We start from the raw sequence: 24268 nt of genomic DNA on the forward strand, positions 1-24268 counted from the left end.
TGTAGAGCTTTAAGTGCCTTCTGCAAAATCTCTTTAATTTCTGAAAAATAATAGCTTTCCATGCAAGAAAATGATAGTCACACATACAGATATGCTAAACATAGATTTTTACCCAAGTCATGTACTTACTTGTGTTAGTCTTGGGACACCATTGAACTCTGTAGAATCACATGTTATTTAATGCACTTTTGTAAAAATGCTTTAGTTTTGAAAATTGCGAAAGAGAAAGTGTTAGTCAGTGATGTAAATAGGAGGTTTAAAGGGTAACCAGAAACACAGTAGTCCTCAACATTTTCTTCAGGAAGAACATATTCTCAGTGTTTTTTGTTGTTGTTGAGTGTCTCACTCTCATGGGTTAGCCTAATCTTGAATATCAAGCCCACAGAGCGTCATCTAATTTAATCAGAAAGCCAGCCAGTGTTACTCATTGAGGAGATTATGGCAGATACGCATTGTGAGGAGAATAACACTATCAGTCTCCCTCATCTGTAGTCTGAGACTGTATGTTTAATATGGATGCCTTATCATCTCTAAGCTTTAGCTTGAATAATTATGCATTTCGTGAAGCCTTATTGATCCAAGGAAAATGCTGCAAGCCTCAAGATGTCACCTGTCTTAATTTGACATGCTGAAATACTAAGGAGTCATCATCAGTTACTAACTGCGAAAAGACAACCATTTCTGGAAATGTTCTCAAATCATGACCTTGTGACAAACTCTAGATTTTATTCTGTCCCTTGAATAGACATGAATAGATCATTCACTGCACCCAAATCAATGTGAAGAGCTTTTAATACCAAACAACGACTGCTTTTCTGCTTGTACAGTACTAGGTCTTCTGCACCTCATCTAGTTTGCTTGAGGATATCCTCAGTACCTCACATTCTTTGTTCATCTGTTTGCTGTCCCAGACATTTGAAGAGTGACACCATATGGAATGAAAGACTTTGCCCTTTGCCCGCCATGTGAATTTGCATTTGTGTGCAACACCGACAGATTCAACAGCATAATTTGTAAATAAGAAGTTAAGATTTGTAAAGCAATTTTTCTGTGACTGTTTAATAAAAAAATATCTATTCTATTTACTTCTCTGCACAGTGGAAGCACCGGGAAAGCATTAGCAGATAGAATGCTCTGCCGATGTTGATGGTCATTTGATTTCTGTCCACAAGATGGAAGCAAAGTGCTGTGGACGCTGATAGGAGAGGGAACAAGTCACGGTACCATAGCCTACATGTGCAGGCTACTTTCTCCTCCTCCTCTTGAACTTTTCTTAAGCCTAAGAAACATTTTTAGTCCTCAACTTCTTTACACACAAAATATTTTGTAGTTTTCCCAGCACAATATTTTGGAGTAGCCTGTTGGATGAATCTCATGCTTTCTGTGGGCCATCTTGATTGACATGAAAGGGGGATACCTAGTCAGTTGTACAACTGAAGGCCTTCAGCTGAAATGTGTCTTCTGCATTTAACCCAAACCTTCTGAATCAGAGAGGTGTGGGGGGCTGCCTTAATCAACATCCACAGCACCCAGGGAACATTGGGTTAATTGCCTTTCTCAGTGGCAGAACAACTGTTTTTTTTACCTTGTCAGCTCAGGGATTTGATCCAGCAAACTTTTGGGTACTGGCCCAACACTCTAACCACTAGGCTATGATCACTCATCCCACAATGGACATTTTGTTGAAAACCTTGGTATTGTGGTCTCTGGATCACACTGGATAATCGACACAACCTGATTCCTTTAATGGCTATCAGCATGATCCCTACATTTTCAACACTCCATCTCTTAAAGATCCAAATGTGTATTTGTTGGTCAGACAGACCGTACAGGCGCTCTGTGGTAAATTTATTTGCGTAGGTACAGCAGACACATTTTGATTTTAAGGTGAGCGTTAAGAGCTCCTGAGTGGCACAGCGGTCTAAGGCACTGCATCTCAGTACTAGAGATGTCACTACAGACCCTGGTTCGATTCCAGGATTTATCACAACCAGCTGTGATTGGGCGGTGCACAATTGGCCTACTGTTGTCTGGGTTTGGCTGGTGTAGATTGTCATGGTAAATAAGAACTTGTTCTTAACAGACTTGCCTAGTTAAATAAAAACTAAATGTCACAGGCCCCTTTCACCTCACAATGAGTGAAGCTTGGGTGTCTTAGGTTAAGTGTTTCTTACTAAAACATGTTTACCTTGAATTCCATAGGTCTTAAGCAGATTTTGTGTTCAGTGTTTTAATGCATTCCAGCTGTGGCTTCTTACCACAGCAGGCAAGACGTCTCCAACATCTGACCCTCTCGTCACACCAAGCTTATAATATCTGGTCTACAATATCTCCATTCCTAGTTAATTTCGTGGAAAAGTCATCCTTGGAGTACAAGCTGAAATCAGCATCTCCCAGAAATGTGAAGCAATCTCACATATTGGCTCTACACAACCTAAACATCCTATCTCAGCTGACAGTTACGTGGCTGCATATTTCAATGAAAAGCTACAGCAACCTGTGGAGTTCATAATATACTGTTAACATCTTTCAGGTTTTCATGGCAGAAAATCACTGTCATATAGTACCAGTCAAAAGACAAACCTACCCATTCAAGGATTTTTCTTTATTTTTTACTATTTTCTACATTGTAGAATAATAGTGAAGACATCAAAACTATGAAATAACACATATGGAATCATGTAGTAACCAAAAAAGTGTATTTTAGATTCTTCAAAGTAGCCACCGTTGCCATGATGACAGCTTTGCACACGCTTGGCATTCTCTCAACCAGCTTCATGAGGAATGCTTTTCCAACAGTCTTGAAGGAGTTCCCACATATGCTGATCACTTGTTGGCTGCTTTTCCTTCACTCTGCAGTCCAACTCATCCCAAACCATCTCAATTGGGTTGAGGTCGGTTGATTGTGAGGGCCAGGTCATCTGATACAGCACTCCATCACTCTCCTTCTTGGTCAAATAGCACTTACACAGACTGGAGGTGTGTTGGGTCATTGTCCTGTTGAAAAACAAATTATAGTCCCACTAAGCGCAAACCACATGGGATGGCGTATTGCTTCAGAATACTGTGGTAACCATGCTGGTTAAGTGTGCCTTCTAAATAAATCACTGACAGTGTCACCAGCAAACCACCCCACACCATCACACTTCCTCCATGTTTCATGGTGGGAACCACACGTGCAGAGATCATCCGTTCACCTACTCTGTGTCTCACAAAGACACGGCAGTTGGAACCAAAAATCTCTAATTTGTACTCATCAGACTAAAGGACAGATTTCTACCGGTCTAATGTCCATTGCTCGTGTTTCTTGGCCCAAGCAAATCTCTTATTATTATTGGTGTCCTTTAGTAGTGGTTTCTTTGCAGCAATTCAACCATTAAGGCCTGATTCACGAAGTATCCTCTGAACAGTTGATGTTGAGATGTGTCTGTTACTTGAACTCTGTGAAGCATTTATTTGGGCTGCAATTTATGAGGCTGCTAACTCTAATGAACGTATCCTCTGCAGCAGAGGTAACTCATACAGTGGGTGAGTAATTTGTCTGGATTTCCTGGCTCGGGCTCCCGAGTGGCGCAGTGGTCTAAGGCACTGCATCTCAGTGCAAGAGGCATCACTTACAGTCCCTGGTTTGATTCCAGGCTGTATCACATCCGGCCATGATTGGGAGTCCCATAGGTCGGCGCACAATGGGCCAGCATCGTCCGGTGTAGGCCGTAATTGCTATTAAGAATTTCTTCTTAACTGACTTGCCTAGTTAAACAAATGAACTTTTAACAATGCACACCTGTTAATTGAAACGTATTCCAGGTGACTACGTCATGAAGCTGGTTGAGAGAATGCCAAGAGTGTGCAAAGCTGTCATCAAGGCGAAGGGTTGCTACAGTACCTTGACGAATCTCAAACATAAAATATATTTTGATTTGTTTAACACTTTTTTGATAACTACATGAGTCCAAATGTGTTATTTCATAGTTTTGATCTCTTCACTATTATTATACAATGTAGAAAATAGTAAAAATAAAGAAAAACCCTTGAATGAGTAGGTGTATCAAAACTTTTGACTGGTACTGTAGTTTATTGAAATGAACTGCCAGAGTTAATACTGGGGATAAGCGGACAAGTGCAATGGGTTGCAGGGCAAACTAGGAGGTAATAAAGTGAGTCCTGTTCTCACAGCTGTAAATACAGACCCCTTAGAGAGAAGCCTAGAGTAGTCCAGTCTGTTAACAGACCTCCCTTAATTAATCTCATTTCTTAAATACTGCTTTTTAATGAACAGCTGCTGGGTTTTATTGTACGTGTGAGCAGTACTTAATGTGTGGATGGATTTAGGTGTTTGGTGACGAAGTCCGTGTGTGTGTGTGTGTGTGTGTGTGTGTGTGTGTGTGTGTGTGTGTGTGTGTGTGTGTGTGTGTGTGTGTGTGTGTGTGTGTGTGTGTGTGTGTGTGTGAACTTTACGATTATAACGAACGCAGTGAATGACGTCCATTGGTAAGTCCAGTTGAAAATGATGCGTTCCTTTTCGTCAGCAATGGCCCACATACCGCCTGAACTGCAGGGAACCATTGATAAAAGTCTCTATGTCAGAAGGACTAGAAGTGGGCTGAACCAGGCAGAGATTACAGGTACTTTATCACAGGCAATGTGTTCCAGTGGAGAGATAGTAGTTATTGGGCAGAACTCTGACGGATGGCTTCTGTTATAACGAGAGAACAGACCTGGTATAAATCAGCTCTGCATGGGGCTGCCTGCCATGGCTCTCATGTCCCCGCATAATGAAAAAACATGAGCAATTCATCATGCAATGCTTCTGAATGAGAAGATACTCAGGGTTAAGAGGCCTTTTCACTTAACCTCATCTATATAAGACAGGGGAATATTTGTTTAACTACATAGGTTTCTATGAATCATGTTTTGGATAAGAGGGAAGTGAGTCACACCTCCTGTCCTTTATGAATTGTAAACTTGGCCTATAAGCTTAGAACATGACCAGGAGACGAGAGTTTGATGCTTTGGTCAATTCATACACCAGTGAATGTCAGGGTTAAGTCTACTGTATCTTGTTTTAGGGGAGACCCAGATACAGACAGTGTCGAAGTAACTAAATTGTATTACTAGAACAGGGGGCAGGCAAAACGACAGGTCAAGGGCAGGCAGAGGTCAGTAATCCAGATCAGAGTCCAAAAGGTACAGAACGGCAGGCAGTCAGGGTCAGGGCAGGCAGAGGTCAATAATCTAGTGTGGTGGGGCAAGGAACAGAACGGCAGGCAGGCTCAGGGTCAGGGCAGGCAGAATGGTTAAAAAAAACTAGAACACAGGAACTATAGAAAAGACAGGCGCAAGGGGAAAACGCTGGTAGGCTTGACGAACAAAACAAACTGGCAACAGACAAATAGAGAACACAGGTATAAATACCCAGGGGATAATGAGGGGAGATGAGAGACACCTGGTGGGGGGTGGAGACAAGCACAATGACAGGTGAAACAGATCAGGGTGTGACATACTGTCTGTAAATTGTCAGCTTTTTCAGTAGAAATAATTGTTATTACCTAAGTCTGCTGTCTCCTGACATAGTTTAGTTCCCTCTCCCCAAAGTACCCTGTACAATATAATTTGACACTTATATGAGACAGTAATATGGGAAGCTTTACTTCACTCAGCCTCCAGACAGTGTAGCATACATATATCACTGCTTTTTATTTTGCCTTGTGATTCATTTCACTCCAAGTCTGTGCAACGCTGTGAAAAGGAGAGGTAGTCTCACAAATCTAACCTAAGTGCTCAAATTCCCTGTGAATCGTCTCTTCGTCTTTTTAGTGAGAAAAGGTTTTATTTCATTTTACCAAGACAGACACGGTGTCTCAATTTGATAACACATGGACCTGAATTCTCCCCTGTGAGAACAAACCATCAGACAATTCCCCCTCTTGGTCTCTTCCCTCTGAAGCATTTACAGCAACAGTATCCATCTATCGCTTTCCTTTTTATCTGTCATAAACACATATTTCTCTCTCTCTCTCTCTGCTTTTGTGGGTACTCACTTGCAAATATCTAGCTTACTATAAATTGCACAACACTCACATTACATAGTGCAGTCCATCGAATCTCTATGAAATGACAAGTTTGAGGCCCCACACTATGTTTGAGGGTTTACGTTCACTGTCACCTGGAATGGAAATGGAAACAGTGTCACTGTAATGGAAACAGTGTGACTCTACTCGTCATGTTTTTCGTTCATTTGGACAAATAGTGGGGGTGGGATGTTTGATCAGACTCATGTTTGACACAGCCAAACCACACTATGAGACAGCAGGGAATCCTCCCTGGGGAGGGGAACATTACAACCTTCACAATTGATGACAAGTTCATGTTTAGGTCACTTCTTAAAAGGAAAAGAAATTGAGGAGGGTGGTGCAATGAACAAGAAAATGTGTTAACCTTTCCTCTAATAAACTACTGATCAAGATTGATCAATCTTCAAAATTCCTAGAATGTGATGTTTTGGAAGAAGTGATGTGCAGTGTGAAAAATCCTCCGTTTTTCTCTATTTTATGGGGGGGGGGTGGGTGTTGACTGGAGGATTCATAGTTATTTTTGTGAAAAAAGTGTATCAGTGGCATAATATTATTATAAAAGCATAGCCTATCCTATACCCTAGAGTAATCGATCTCATACAACAAACCATATGACATGTGATTTCGCATATCCGATTATCCACATCGACGGGACCGCAGTGGAGAAGGTGGAAAGCTTCAAGTTCCTTGGCGTAAAAACTGAAATGGTCCACCCACACAGACAGTGTGGTGAAGAAGACACAACAGCGCCTCTTCAACCTCAGGAGACTGAAGAAAACTTTTACAGATGCACAATTGAGAGCATGCTGTTGGGATGAATCACCGCCTGCTATGGCAACTGCACCGCCCGCAACCGCAGGGCTCTCCAGAGAGTGGTGCATGCTGCCCAATGCATCCCCGGGTGCTAACTACCTGCCCTCCAGCACACGTACAATACCCGCTGTCACAGGAAGGCCAAAAAGATCATCAAGGACAACAACCTCCCAAGCCACTGCCTGTTCACCCAAGCCACTGCCTGCATGAAAGCTGGGACCGAGAGACTGAAAAACAGCTTCTATCTCAAGGCCATCAGACTGTTAAATAGCCATCACTAGCACATTCGAGGCTGCTGCCCTACATACATAGACTTGAAATCACTGGCCACTTTAATATTTGGAACACTAGTCACTTTAATAATGTTTACATATTTTGCATTACTCATATCGTATGTACATACTGTATTCCATCCTATTCTACTGTATCTTAGTCTATGCTGCTCAGACATTCGGGAACATTTGGGCAGACTTGATACAAAATATTGTCCAGTATTGAAACGCTTCGCTGGATCAATCTGAAACTTTGTACAGACACTGCTGCCATCTAGTTGCCAAAATCTAAATTGCGCCTAAACAGCAATAATTCATTATGGCCTTTCTCTTACATTTCAAAGATGTCTTTCTCTTACATCTCTTACATTTCAAAGATGATGAAAAATGTTTTTTTGTTTGTATTATCTTTTACCAGATCTAATGTGTTATATTCTCCTACATTAATTTTACATTTCCACAAACTTCAAAGTGTTTCCTTTCAACTCGTATCAAGAATATACATATCCTTGCTTCAGGTCCTGAGCTACAGGCAGTTAGATTTGGGTATGTCATTTTAGGCGAAAATTGAAAAAAAAAGTTTCTGATCCTTTAATCACTGGCTCGGATGCCATTCAAAGTTGATCCGGTCTGCATTAGGTTACACGCTGCATATTAAAGACCATCAAAGGAAACTTAAATTATAGCCTAACAGTATGCTTATACACATAATAATAGGCCACAGACTACATTGACTAGAACGGTGGTCACCAACCTTTTAGTCGAGATCACTTTAAGTCAAAACGCAAGCCGAGTACAATTCTCTTCTGGGCGTCAGAAATCAAGTGTGCCTACCATATATTGTGTGATATCAATTAAATAATCAATAGCCTATAGGACCTAACTATAGTACATGAGCGGAGAAGCACAGTGAAAAGTCATATTTCCAATTCAATTAAATTCCCAAAATTATAGGCTATTTACATTGACTGAAATAAATATTGTTTTATGCATGTGCCTATTCTCATATATAATAAGAGAGGTCAGATTTTTATCCATGTAGGCTTTCCCTTTATTATAACGTTGAGTCCTTTATATTTTCTCAAGCTAGGCTATATGATACACTGGTAGTAGGTCAGTTGTTGTAGCCTATTTCTTGCAAGGCACATTGGACCATAAATTGAAATGACTTGTTTTGTTATTTCACTGGACTGATGGTCATGTCTCAGCGGAGGGAGGGAAAGAGAAAGTGGAGAAACGTGTTTCATAAGTTCTAAAAGTTTTGACTAAAAACAGCATTGTAGTAACTGATCGCTGTCTCTGAATGTACTGAAACTGTCTTTAAGACCCTCCATTAGATCAATGCAATCAGTGATTGATATAAAGGGGGACTGGAGGCCCATGGTGAATTCACTGATATCAAATAACTTGCAAAATGCTCCAACATCCTCTTTTATACACGGTCTCTTAAAATTTTTTAACTGAGGTTTGTTTGTCCATTTTAATTGTTTTTGCTAGCCAAATTGTCTAGTGAGTCTTAGCTAGCGAGCTAACGGTGAGTAGCTTACGCAGTGTAGTCTAGCCTACACAGCGAAAGCAACTGTTTACTGCACATGGTATCAGTGTGAAGTGACACATGCCAGAACACCCCATTATTTAGAAATTGATAAGCTGATTGTTTTTTTATATATATTTTTCCCCGGTAAATAATCAAGCATAATTCAAATTCATCACATCACCTAAATGAAATGGATTTTATGAACAGCACTAGATTTGATGTAAGATGACCTTGAGTTTCCTGAAAGGCATCTGCCAAATCAAATGTATTATTATTGTCAACATACAGTATATCCCTTTCGTTTTCCCACCCCCTCCCTACTGATTGCTATGAATTCTATCTGATGGTGTATGTATGTTTAGGCCAGTGCCCAGTACTCATTTTACGTGCTGGTACCGTTTATATTTAGGTGCAGGAACTCCTCAATACTTTTGAGCTGTTCTATAGGAGGTGCAGGAAATCAAGCCGAAGAACATTTTAGGTGCCGTTACTCAGTTCCAGTGAGCTCCTGCCCAAGTCAAGTACTGTGTTTAGGTAAAAAGACAAATAATGTCCCGTTTGTCAAACTGAAAAGTAGAGCATGAAAACTGAAATAATAATAATTTGCTCAACCTGATTGGGTGCCTACGCCCCTGCAGCGTATAGGCCAGACACTTTGCTGGCTCTTTCCTACAGTTCCTTATGTGAAAGGGAAACTAGTTCATGTTTAGGGTTTTATTGACTGTGTTATCCCACCACATACAATACTATAGACAGCAATTACTGGTGAAGGTACTGTTTTTCATGTGGATCCAGACATTTGGTTGTTTACAGTCAATGTTAATGTTACTGCTTTGTTGGTAGTTAGCTACTCACTGTACGTACCTTCGCTACATTTGACAGAAATGTTATTAGTCTACAGTGCATTCGGGAAGTATTCAGGCCCCTTGACTTTTTCAACATTTTGTTACGTTACAGCCTTATTCTAGAATGGATTAAATCGTTTTTTCCCCCTCATCAATCTACACACAATATCCCATAATGACAAAGCAATAACAGTTTTCAGAGATTTATGCAAATGTATAAAAATATATTTAAAAAAACATCACATTTACATAAGTATTCAGACCTTTATTCAGTACTGTGTTGAAGCACCATTGGCAGCGATTAAAGCTTCAAGTCTTCTTGGGTATGACGCTACAAGCTTGGAACACCTGTATTTGTAGGATTTTCTCCCATTCTTCTCTGCCGATCCTCTCAAGCTCTGTCAGGTTGGATGGGGAGCATTGCTGCCAAACTATTTTCAGGTCTCTCCAGAGATGTTTGATCGGGTACAAGTCCGGGCTCTGGCTGGGCCACTCAAGGACATTCAGAGACATGTTCCGAAGCCACTCCTGCGTTGTCTTGACCGTGTGCTTAGGGTTATTGTTCTGTTGGAAGGTGAACCTTCACCCCAGTCTAAGGTCCTGAGTGCTCTGGAGCAGCTTTTCATCAAGGATCTCTCTGTACTTTGTTTCGTTCCTCTTTCCCTGACTAGACTCCCAGTCCCTGCCGCTGAAAAACATCCCCACATCATGATGCAGCCACCACCATGCCTCACCGTAGAGATGGTACCAGGTTTCCTCCAGGCGTGATGCTTGGCATTCAGGCCAAATAATTCAAACTTGGTTTCATCAGACCAGGGAATCTTGTTTCTCATGGTCTGGGAGTATTTAGTCGCCTTTTGGCAAAGTCCAAGCAGGCTGTCAGGTGCACTCTACCGAAAAGGCCTGATTGGTGGAGTGCTGCAGAGATGGTTGTCCTTCTGGAAGGTTCTCCCATCTCCACAGAGGAACTCTGGAGCTCTGTCAGAGTGACCATTGGGTTCTTGGTCACCTCCCTGACCAAGACCCTTCTCCCCCGATTGCTCTGTTTGGTCTGGCAGCCATCTCTAGGAAGATTCTTGGTGGTTCCAAACTTCTCCCATTTAAGAATGATGGAGGCCACTGTGTTCTTGGGGACCTTCAATGCTGCAGACATTTTTTGGTACCCTATCCCAGATCTGTGCATTGACACAATCCTGTCTCTGTGCTCTATGGACAATTCCTTCGATCTCATGGCTTGTTTTTTGCTCTGACATGCACTGTCAACTGTGGGATCTTATATAGATAGGTGTGTGCCTTTCCAAATCATGTCCAATCAATTGAATTTACCTCAGGTTGACTCCAATCAAGTTGTGTAAACATCTTAAGGATGATCAGTGGAAACGGGATTCACCTGAGCTCAATTTCGAGTCTCATAGCAAAAGGTCAGAATACTTATGTAAATAAGGTATTTCTGTTTTATATTTTTAATACATTTGCAAAAATGTCTAAAAAACTGTTTTCGCTTTGTCATTATGGGGTATTGTGTGTAGATTGATGAGGGAAAAAATGTATTTAATCTCTTTTAGAATAAGGCTGTAACGTAACAAAATTTAGAAAAGGTAAAGGGGTACTTTTCAAAAGCACTGTATCTCTGTTTGGGGCTGCTCTAATTATGAGGTAATTTGTGCCAGGATTCAAAAGGCAGGGATTGCCTCTGTTTTACGAGTAGCAAATAATGTGTTCCAGAATTGTTAAATTATAGTTTTGGGGTATTAGAGGTTTCAAATCCCAACCCTGACAGGCATCTGCAAACACCTCATTCATGTCCCGACATGGACCGTAATTTGGGGCTAATCGCTATGTGAGGAATGCCACATGATTAACATGGAGCCGCATGGCACACACACATCCTCTTTACTGCTCTACACCCCATAAAAGACATATGGTTGCATGCGCATTCACCATGCAACAGACGGGCCTAATGTGGTTCCTATTTGAAACATTGTGCTGACTAGTGCATGGGCTAATTAATACGTGACTTACATTAGTTTTACATGGGGGGATATGTATTACAGTTTTTTTCAATTGTTTAAGCACAATTTTGAAAACAGGGCCCGGTTTGTCAAAACACTACACACAATTAGCACAACCCTACACCAAAGTAGCACAACACTTCAGATCATTTGCAAAATGGAACACTTTTGTCAAAACTATACACGACTTCATAAAAATGATATTTTGTTACCATACGAAACACACACATTTCATATGACTTCAATCTTTTTGAACCAGTTACACACTGCTGTTGCTAACCTAAAACACTTTTAGCAAGTCTAATTGTCAGTGATTAGACTAGTGTAAATGAAGTACACAGAGAAAGTGCAACTATACAAACACTACACAAGACCAACGCTGCAGACTGAGGAAAATATAATTTATTTCTCTCCATATACCCAAATCAGTCAATATGTCAACATGGAGAATCACAACAAAACATGTCCCAGTTTTCATGCTACTACAGTAGTGTGCATAACACTGTTAGCTCAGCAAACAACAGACAAACTTAAAATACTGTATCCAGTACAGGTTACAATTACAGTAAATAACAACAACAACAAACATAAAAAATTATCAGAAAAAAACTGACAATATTGTACAGAAAATACTACAGTAAACATACTATACATTATCTCTTCGCCTAGCTGGATCTGGCCAGAGAATTTCATCATCACAAGCAATATCATCATTAGCAAGACAACGCGGGAAGAACCGTCTTGAATGTCGAATCCATCCTTGCACAGCTGCGCCGTCGACTTGGTCACAGGCGTCCTCCATGGCCTGAATGAGGGGTACCTGAGCCTGGGGCTGGAGATCGTAAACCTTCCACCGCCATGCAGAGAAAAACTCTTCGATAGGGTTTAGAAACGGAGAGTATGGTGGAAGGTATAGTACTGTCAACTGTGTATGGTGTTGAAACCAGTTCTGGACCAAAGCAGAGCGGTGGAATGACACATTGTCCCAGAAGACCGTGTATTGCATCTGGTGCATTTCATTACCTACTGTGACGATGTGGTGCAATCGGTCCAAAAATGAGAGAATGTGAGGTGTGTTGTAAAGGCCCATTTTGGCATGATGGAGGACAACCCCATGCTGTGAAATGGCAGTGCAAAGGGTGATGTTACCCCCACGTTGCCCTGTGACATTGATTATATTGGTTGAAGGCATTTGGTTGAAGGCAGGTGAACCTACCTCCTGCATTTTTATAGTGCTTAAACCTGATTGGTGTGTCTACAATTTAGCAATCATGTGTTTGTGCACCTGATGGCTGTGTTTAACAGATTGGCTCATAGGTGTGGTAATTTGACAGTCAGTGCTTTTGAATTGCAAGGAAGTGACATTATCATATACTTCTGTGTCTGATGTATACAAGTGTGTTTAGTGTTTTGCAAATCACTGTGTGTAATGTTTTGCAAATAGTGTGAAGCTGACAATGTGCTTACAGTTGTGCAAATCTAGCCTTGTGTTTTGCTCCTTGAGTGTAAGGTTTTGCTAATTGTGGGAAAAGTTCAATTGTAGTGTGTCAGCAATCGTAAAAAACTGTATTAGTGACTAACTGAAAACATAGTTTGAAAATCAAAAGAGCTGACTGAATTTCTCCATTGGAATGACATTTTCCTTTTTTGTTCTTACCAATTTTGGTGAGAAAGCTGCTGAGATGTTCAAATGCAAAACTTCCATTTGGACTTAGAAAAGTGTAATCTTTTCAGTGCCATTTTGTTATCCAGAGTTATTTCAGATATGTCCTTATGTGCATGCATTTACTCTTCCACCTCCTCTGCTTCTGAGACTCTCTGCCCCTCAAATTCCATTAAAACTCATAACTTTAGCTCCAGGGGCTCTGGGAAAGGTAATGCATTTTCCTGCTTTTTCATAGCTCCAATGTACCTCATATTTACATATAGATTGAGTATTTCTCAGCGAGTCTACGTTTAAAGCAGATTCACTGTAGTCCATTTTATTGGACCATGGATTTATGTATATTTAACGAAAAGGTGATGTAGGGAGGGTACTTTTTTGAACATTGGTGTATACATGGTGTGTTGGACCGAATAATAATGCAGGGTCATGGATGTCTCAACTGCTGAAATCTGAGTGGTCGTCTGCTGAGTCTGATGTGGTCAATCTTGGATGTGTGCCACACTTACTTTCGTGTCCTTTTTGGAATAGCTGATTTGATTTTTTTATCTTAATTCCAAGAGAGTGAATCATATTTTTTTTGTTATCAGATTCTGCATTCTACACATATAGAACACGAAATTAAACACAAACTAACCACCCAGAGAGTTATCGGATAAAAATGCAAATATCAGGTTGTCCACCTCTGTCTAGAGCTCCTTGGAGATCATCTCTTGATCAGAGGAAATCATGAGTCCCACACAGTAAATTCATGTTTAAAGTGTTTTGCTTCATAATACACCTCCCTAATTACAAGTCCTAGCTGCTATCTCCTCCTATGTTGGCTGCCAAGGCAACTCCAGTGCTCTGATTTCACCGTCCAATTTCCCTAGATGTTTGATGTATGTGTTTCTGATGGAGATCATCCAAAGTAACCCCGGAGGGGGAAATAAACCACTGGCTCCATTATCCTGCTATAAAGAATGTTGATGACATAATGAGTCAGTCATCGTGTGTGTGTGTGTGTGTGTGTGTGTGTGTGTGTGTGTGTGTGTGTGTGTGTGTGTGTGTGTGTGTGTGTGTGTGTGTGTGTGTGTGTGTGTGTGTGTGTGTGTGTGTGTGTGTGTGTGTGAGCACGCGCAGGCGTGCAGCTAGTCAAAGCAGGATCCATTAGGTCAGTCATTCCGGCTCAGGTCATCTTCCATTCACACATTGGTAATGCAGCCACATTCTTTACTGGGGATGCTCTCTCCACCCTCCTTCCCTCCCACACCATCTCTCTCTGTCTTGGCTGAGTTGACCACTCAGACCTGTTCCCACTTCCACTCTTACTGATATTGGACTCTAAGGAGAAAAGAAATCATGTTACAATAAGAGTAGTTGCTGCTCTGAGCATTCCTTGTAGAAGCTGTGGAATCTCTGTCATTGTTTTGGTGCTGTATCAGGTAAGCGTGTGAGAATAATCTGAAATGGCCGTATGCGTTCTTTCTTTGCCAGTCGCCGTGGCTACAGGGTGACAATGGGCTGGTGAATAGATAAGCTGACAGGAGAAATGGTGGGGATGAGGCTGGAATGTTGAAAAATAATTAACAATAGAGGGAGGCCTGTGAGAAGATGTGCCAAAATAATGTAGTGCAAACAATGATGCATCCCTTTAGCACAAAATTATTTTAGAACCTAAAAAGCCATCCGTGCGATTGTATTGTCTCATTCAGAAACAGTTAGGTCTAAGCCTTGTTTTGTTAGACACAATTAGCAGATGAATCCAACATTTGTAGTACATGTTTCATTAGGCCTAATTCTCAAATGAAAATGTTTTGTTGTTGTTGCAATTTTACCCCCTTTTTCTCCACAATTTTGGGATATTACGATCTTATCTCATCGCTGCAACTCCCAACGGGAGAGGAGAAGGTCAAGTCATGCGTCCTCCGAAACATGACCCGCCAAACCGCACTTCTTATCACCCCCCTGCTTAACCCGGAAGCCAGCCACACCAGTGTGTCGGAGGAAACACCGTTCAACTGATGACCGAGGACAGCATGCAGGCGTCCGGCCCGCCACAAGGAGTCACTATAGCACGATTAGCCAAGTAAAGCCCCCCCGGCCAAACCCTCCCCTAACCTGGACAATTGTGCACCGCCTTATGGGACTCCCGATCACGGCCGGTTGTGACACAGCCCAGGAACAAACCCGGGTCTGTAGTGATGCCTCTAGCACTGCGATGCAGTGCCTTAAACCGCTGTGCCACTCGGGAGGCCCCAAACTCTGAGTCTCTTCATCTCCTTGTGAGAGACTTCTTGATTTAGGCCTGGAATCACCTCAATTAAATTGACAAATGTACCCTCGAGGGCAGAGAGGCTTGTTCCCCCCAGTCCGGATGATCTGGAAACCTTGGTGTGGTTGCAGAGCCAAGCCGTTCAGGTCCAGGCTTTGATTTTTCCACAGCCTCATCAGTCAGGTGGTTGTAAACATTAGTGAGCTCCAACCAAATTACCTTATATTCCAATTATTTCAATGGCCTTCCATGCCAGGTCACATCCTTTGGCTATTGTAGAGCTTGCTCTCTGCTATAAGGGTCAGATTCAGACTTAGGAAATCTATGCCTTTTTAATCGTTTCGATTTAAGCACTTCTCAGTATTTGGTATAAAGATTTTACCATATGCAGGTGTGCAACATACTCTGGGTGTGGCTCCCATATGCGCACTGAATCAATGTAATTCAACTGCCAAAGACCTGTAAAGAGGTCAACATTCACAAGGCCGCAGGACCAGACGGATTACCAGGACGTGTACTCCGAGCATGCGCTGACCAACTGGCAAGTGCCTTCACTGACATTTTCAACCTCTCCCTGTCTGAGTCTATAATACCAACATGTTTCAAGCAGACCACCATAGTCCCTGTGCCCAAGAACACTAAGGTAACCTGCCTAATTGACTACCGACCCGTAGCACTCATGTCTGTAGCCATGAAGTGTTTGAAAGGCTGGTCATGGATCACATCAACACCATTATCCCAGAAACCCTAGACCCACTCCAATTTGGATACCTCCCCAACAGATCCACAGATGATGGGATCTGTATTGCAATCCACACTGCCCTTTCACACCTGGACAAAAGGAACACCTATGTGAGAATGCTATTAATTGACTACAGCGCAGCATTCAACACCATAGTGCCCTCAAAGCTCATCACTAAGCTAAGGATCCTGGGACCTAACACCTCCCTCTGCAACTGGATCCTGGACTTCCTGATGGGCCGCTCCCAGGTGGTAAGGGTAGGTAACAACACATCCACTGATCCTCAACACGGGGGCCCCTCAGGGGTGCGTGCTCAGTCCATCCTGTACTCCCTGTTCACTCATGACTGCATGGCCAGGCACAACTGCAACACCATCATTAGGAAGGAGGTCAGAGACCTGACCGTGTGATGCAAGGACAACAACCTCTCCCTCAACGTGATCAAGACAAAGGAGGTTATTGTGGACTACAGGAAAAGGAGGACCGAGCACGCCCCCATTCTCATCAACGGGGCTGTAGTGGAGCAGGTTGAGAGCTTCAAGTTCCTTGGCACCCACATCACCAACAAACTAACATAGTCCAAACACACCAAGACAGTCGTAAAGAGGGTACGACAAAACCTATTCCCCCTCAGGAGACTGAAAAGATTTGGCATGGGTCCTCAGATCCTCAAAAGGTTCTACAGCTGTGCCATCGAGAGCATCCTGATGGGTTGCATCACTGCCTGGTATGGCAACTGCTCGGTCTCCGACCGCAAGGCACTACAGAGGGTAGTGCGTACGGCCCAGTACATCACCGGGGACAAGTCACCTGCCATCCAGGACCTCCTATTCCAGGCGGTGTCAGAGGAAGGCCCGAAAAATTGTCAAAGACTCCAGCCACCCTAGTCATGGACTGTTCTCTCTGCTACCGCACGGCAAACGGTACCGGAGCGCCAAGTCTAGGTCCAAGAGTTTTCTAAACAGCTTCTACCCCAAGCCATAAGTCTCCTGAACTTCTAATCAAATGGCCAACCAGACTATTTGCATTGCCCCCCCCCCCCCTTCTATGCTGCTGCTACTCTCTGTTATTATCTATGCATAGTCACTTCTAGGCAGAGTTTCAAATAAAAAGTCATATCTCAGACTGGCCAATAAAAATAAAAGATTAAGATGGGCAAAAGAACACAGACACTGGACAGAGGAACTCTGCCTAGAAGGCCAGCATCCCGGAGTTGCCTCTTCACTGTTGACATTGAGACTGGTGTTTACGGGTACTATTTAATTAAGCTGCCAGTTGAGGACTTGTGAGGCGTCTGTTTCTCAAACTAGACACTCTAATGTCCTCTTGCTCAGTTGTGTACTGGGGCCTCCCACTCCTCTTTCTATTCTGGTTAGAGACAGTTTGCGCTGTTCTGTGAAGGGAGTAGTACACAGCGTTGTACGAGACCTTCAATTTCTTGGCAATTTCTCGCATGGAATAGCCTTCATTTCTCAGAACAATAATAGACTGACGAGTTTCAGAGGAAAGGTCTTTGTTTCTGGCCATTTTGAGCCAGTCATCAAACCCACAAATGTTGATGCTCCAGATACTCAACTAGTCTAAAGAAGGCCAGTTTTATTGCTTCTTTAATCAGCACACAGTTTTCAGCTGTGCTAACATAATTGCAAAAGGGTTTTCTAATGATCAATTAGACTTTTAAAATAATAAACTTGGACTAGCTAACACAACGTGCCACTGCCGTTTCCAGCTACAATAGTCATTTACAACATTAACATTGTCTACACTGATTTTCTGATCAATTTGATGCTATTTTATTGGACTAAAAAGGACATTTCTAAGTGACCCAAATTTTTGAACAATCGTGTATATAATAAAGCATTGTATGCATATCATCACATTTTTGTAGTGGCATACAACAGTAGAGTAGAGGCACTTACAGAAGTTCCACACATGGGGAACATTTTTAGTAGCCGAGGGTCTGGGATAATGTTGGCCTTTTAAAAATGCATTTCATGCAATTCTACGTCATTTTACTGGAGACTTTGGCAGAATCTTTTTAAATGCCGCACAAATGATCGAAATGGCATGCTACTTTGACATTGACAAACTGAGAATCTGAGATCAATAAAAATGACCTGGTCTTGAATTCATCAATAGCCTAGGCCTAGGTGTGTGGAGACACATATTGTAGGCTGCAATATGAGGAGGAAATTATAGTTCAAAAAATTATTTTTTTCACTGACTCACTCATTCGCAGGTGATTGTTGATGCGCTCGTGCCAAAAGCCTATCTCTCTCTCTTTTGTAAAACAATATTTGGAAGTTGATCAAATATTTTGGTAGCCTACAGAATAGAGTCTTCTGTTTTCTTCTCCAGTCATTGCTTTCCAACCTGTGTTTTCCCTCGATTGTATTTGAAATATTGCGAAAGGCCTGTTTTGTCTGGGCGCTGTTTTTTCACCTGACAGATTTGCCACGCGTTCCCGACTGTAGGCTATTCCACAGCTAGGCATTTTTTTTATGAAGCTATTGATCCTCTGATGCTAATTTATAGGGGGGCTTCTCATGGTGTAGTAGGCTATTCTGCATCATTTAATACATTTTTTAAACAGACCGCAGTAATTCTATAACTTTGGTAAATGTATTTAAATTTATCAGAGGCGCTGCAGCTATGATTCTATAAGGGAATAAATGATGAAGTGCACCGCTAGAGAGATGAGAGTTGCATTCTCATGTCCATTACAGCAGAGAGGGAGAGAGATCATAGAAAGTGAATCTCATTCTAGTTATGTGAGAGATACTGGCACACTTCTCACACAGCCACCGCCACGCGTTCGTCTCAAACATAGGTTACAATGTTGTGCAAACCATAAACAGAAACATATTTGGCCCGGGCTGAAAATCTACTTTTTCAGATTCTTTCTTTTTTTCGTAGGGGCAGGAGAATTAATGAAGAGGCAACTCAAATTAACTTTGATCGCTTTTATTTAGAATTTTTAAATTGCAAAAAGTGTAAATGAATATTCATGCCACAAGAGTTACCGGATCTTGCCAAATAGGTTCCAGAACAAAACAGTCCAAAACGGAGAGGTGCCGGATCCTGTTCCAGCAGGATGCAGCTTAAATTAAGCATTGGTTAGCTACGATAGCAGCTAACTATATTTAACATCATAGGACATTGTAGGAAACAGGAAAAGTCTGGGAACATACATAATTAAAACATTCTAGAGCGCACAAAGGTTACATTTGGGGCGACTGTCGTTCTGCTCAGCTTTGCTTTGCCTTGCATTTTGCATATTATTTCATACTTCACTGTGGGAAAGGGGCATAATACCTGTCATGCTGATATGCTTTACAGTTTCGTGCCATATGACTGATTTCACACTTGTGTCCAGCGATCATAAGGTAAAATAGATATAAAACAATTGTAATTTATATTTACAATCCCCTTATCTAAACAGATTTACTCACTACCTAGCTTTTATCAATTTATAAATGACAGTGCATGGAGAATGGGGTTGTTACTTGGGAGAAACAAGAAAGGAGATGTTTTTCCACTTGGAACCGACAGGTTGCTCAAGCTTTTTCATGGTTTCCTCGTGCGTAAAGGTGGTGGAATTATGAGGGACTTAAGTTAAGGTCAGAATGCAGCGTATCTGTAAACACTGTAGGGATCCCGAGTGGCGCAACAGTCTAAGGCACTGCGGCATCACCACAGACCCCGGTTTGATTCCAGGCTGTATCACAACCAGCCGTGATTTGGAGTTTCATAGACGGCGCACAATTGGCCCAGCATCGTTCGGGTTAGGTTTTGGCCGGGGTAGGCCGTCATTGTAAATAAGAATTTGTTCTTAACTGACTTGCCTAGTTAAATAAAATAAAAGACACACATCTGCCATGCTTCCATTTCTGTGATCTCCACCCCAAACGAATACCTGGCTGACGCATGCATTTTCCCCATGCTTAAATTCAAGGTCAGAATACACGTAGAGAGAAAAGTGCATAAAATTCAATTTTATGCGCACATAACTCGGGTCTGAATCCCCCCCAAAGAGACATGAATTACACACATACTGTACTGTATATTCCACTTAGCCACAAGTCACATTGTGTGTCTAGCCAAGATAGTCATTACAAGTCCAGATAAAAAGGGATCAATCGATCATGAGGCATGTGTGTTCTCATGTTGAGAGAGAGATATGTTTCTCTTTGCTGACTGCATATGTAGTCGTTGTTACCACAGATACCTGCAGCTGCTTGGATGAAATCAGACATTGAAACTGTATTTCCCAGTGGAGAAAAGACATTCTCAGCAACACTATCAATGAAACGGCATCAACCAACCTGTTACAGTGATGCTCCTATGAGCTACACTTTCCCCAAGGGGTGCTTTCTGTGAATTTCAATAACGAATAGTTGTAGGTTTTCAGATGGGAAACAGCTGTTTTTCATGTCTTTGTCCTCCATTTCTCAGACCACAGCGGCAGAGGAAAATACTACTTTGGCGACAGTCTCAAGCACCTGTCTCCCGCTGAGTACACACACTGGTCGTTTAATCTGTCATATTGTGTCTGGCTCTGACCAAAGGAAGAGAGGTGTGCTCAGTGACAGTGAACTCGTAGCTTTTCTAAACATAACGATATTGAGTTTCATGGAGTGTGTTCTTTTCCCCTCACCTCATACTTACATTCATGCTTTCCATCGTGTTTTGTGTGGGTTAAATGGTCCATTCATTTAAGTGATGGCAGAGGTTTCCAAGCTGCAATTTTTCTTTGGCATGTTAAAGTTGAGACTTTTCCAAAGCACACTTTCCAGTCATTAATTCTGTGGTCATAGTGTTGCGTGAAGGATTGCCTATTCAACTGCCTCCATCAGTTAATGCATAATTAGAGTACTACCTCAACAAGATTTGAAATGTAGGATAAATGATATTCTACTACATAAAAAGTGCTGTACATACAATCTAAGTCATTTTTGCGGATTACTTACATCCCAAAGGGTTACGTGTGTCTTGCTGTATAGGTGTACCTGTAAAGATTGACATAAAATAAAATAAAACATTATTGGTCGCATGCACACATTTAGCAGGTGTTATTGCAGGTGTAGCTAAAAGCTTGTGTTCCTAACAATGCACACAAATCTAAAAAGTAACAGAATAGAAAGAAATATTAGGACCAGCAATGTCAGAATATAAATGTGTGTGTGTATATATATGTATAGACACACATATATATACACACACACACATTTATATTCTGACATTGCTGGTCCTAATATTTCTTTCCATTCTGTTACTTTTTGATATATACAGTATATATACAGTGGGGAGAACAAGTATTTGATACACTGCCGATTTTGCAGGTTTTCCTACTTACAAAGCATGTAGAGGTCTGTAATTTTTTATCATAAGTACACTTCAACTGTGAGAGACCGAATCTAAAACAAAAATCCAGAAAATCACATTGTATGATTTTTAAGTAATTAATTTGCATTTTATTGCATGACATAAGTATTTGATAACCTACCAACCAGTAAGAATTCCGGCTCTCACAGACCTGTTAGTTTTTCTTTAAGAAGCCCTCCTGTTCTCCACTCATTACCTGTATTAACTGCACCTGTTTGAACTCGTTACCTGTATAAAAGACACCTGTCCACACACTCAATCAAACAGACTCCAACCTCTCCACAAGGGCCAAGACCAGAGAGCTGTGTAAGGACATCAGGGATAAAATTGTAGACCTGCACAAGGCTGGGATGGGCTACAGGACAATAGGCAAGCAGCTTGGTGAGAAGGCAACAACTGTTGGCGCAATTATTAGAAAATGGAAGAAGTTCAAGATGACGGTCAATCCCCCTCGGTCTGGGGCTCCATGCAAGATCTCACCTCGTGGGGCATCAATGATCATGAGGAAGGTGAGGGATCAGCCCAGAACTACACGGCAGGAGTGAAGGAGTTCCCACACATGCTGAGCACTTGTCAGGCCAAAGGATAGATTTCCACTGGTCTAATGTCCATTGCTCGTGTTTCTTGGCCCAAGCAAGTCTCTTCTTCTTTTTGATGTCCTTTAGTAGTGGTTTCTTTGAACAAAAATAAAAATGCAACATGTAAAGTGACGGTCCCATGTTTCATGAGCTGATATAAGAGATCCCAGAAATGTTCCATAAGCACAAAAAGCTTATTTCTCTCAAAAATGATTTATCTCCTCTCAAGTTCTGTCAGGTTGGATGGGGAGCGTCGCTGCACAGCTATTTTCAGGTCTCTCCAGAGATGTTTGATCGGGTTCAAGTCCGGGCTCTGGCTGGGCCACTCTAGGACATTCAGAGACTCGTCCCGAAGCCACTCCTGCGCTGTCTTGGCTGAGGTCAGTCTGAGGTCCTGAGCGCTCTGGAGCAGGTTTTCATCAAGGATTGGTCTGTACTTTGCTCCGTTTATCTTTCCCTTAATCCTGAGTAGTTTCCCAGTCCCTTCCTCTGAAAAACATCCCCACAGCATGAGACTGCCACCACCATGATTTACCGTAGGGATAGTGCCAGGTTTCCTCCAGACGTGACCCTTGGCATTCAGGCCAAAGAGTTCAATCTTGGTTTCATCAGACTAAAGAATCTTGTTTCTCATGGTCTGAGAGTCCTTTAGGTTCCTTTTGGCAAACTCCAGTGGGCTGTTATGTGCTTTTTAATGAGGAGTGGCTTCTGTCTGGCCACTCTACTAAAAAGGCCTGATTGGTGGAGTGCTGCAGAGATGGTTGTCCTTCTGGAAGATTCTGGAGTTCTGTCAGAATGACCAAGGCCCTTCTCCCCCGATTGTTCAGTTTGGCCGGGCAGTCAGCTCCAGGAAGAGTCTTGGTGGTTCCAAATGTCTTCCATTTAAGAATGATGGAGGCCATAGTTTTTTGGGGGACCTTCAATGCTGCAAAAAGGTTTTGCTACCCTTTCCCAGATCTGTGCATCGACACAATCCTGTCTCAGAGCTCTGAGGTCAATTCCTTCGGCCTCATGGCTTGTTTTTTGCTCTGACATGCACTGTCAACTGTGTGACCTTTATATAGACAGGTGTGCTCCTTTACAAATTGTGTCCAATCAATTGAATTTACCACAGGTGAACTCCAATGAAATTGTAGAAACATCTCAAGGATGATCAAATGTTTGAGTTTAATAGCATAGGGTCTGAAAACGTATGTAAATAAGGTATTTCGGATTTCTAAAAACCTGTTTTTGCTTTTTCGTTATGGGGTATTGTGTGTAGATTGATGAGGGAAAACAAATAATTGTATCAATTTTAGAATTAGGCTGTAACGTAACAAGATGTGGTTAAAGTCAAGGGGTCTGAATACTTTCTGAATGCACTGAACTGTGTACTGTAGACATGTGACCTGTCCAGTGGTTGTCATAGCAAGGGTGATGTCAGTGTTTATGGGGTGTGTGTGTGTGCACGGTCTAAGTGTCTTTCAATAGAAGGGCTACAGTAACCGTGATGAAGCATGACAGGAATTCTATTGTCTAGGCAGAAAGCACACACAGCCTGAGGGCAACACATGTATTTCTGTGGAGGAGTGTGAACCTAGCGCCAGGCCACACAGGGCCCAGCTCTCTATCCCCAGCCCCGGGGATAAACAAAGTGCTGTCCTCTACTGACACAGAGCAGAAGCCAGCTACAGGACCTCTGATGGACAGTGTTACTGTACGCACCAGCAGCTCTCAACACACCGCATTGTACAGTATCAGAAACATTAACCAAGCACTGTAAACATACCAATGTGATTACAACATAATGTAAAGTCAACAAATGAATTCATTTCCGATTATACATAGTTTAAATTGCATATTGAAGACCTATATTTCAATAGATAATATGCAAAGCATAGAGATATTTTACCAAGCAACTATTTTATTTACCCCCTTTGATATATAAATTATTTAATCCTACTGCTCCATCTGACAGAGGGAAATGATTCACTCCTCTGCTCTGAACCTCGTTCTCCAACTAACCAGAGGGGGATAGCATCAAAAATTATTATTGAAAAATTAGTACACCTCCAAAGGGCAAATGTTAAGTAAACCTAGAGAAGGAAATTATT

Source organism: Salvelinus namaycush, chromosome 20 (assembly GCF_016432855.1).
Source record: "Salvelinus namaycush isolate Seneca chromosome 20, SaNama_1.0, whole genome shotgun sequence".
Lineage (NCBI taxonomy): Eukaryota > Metazoa > Chordata > Actinopteri > Salmoniformes > Salmonidae > Salvelinus > Salvelinus namaycush.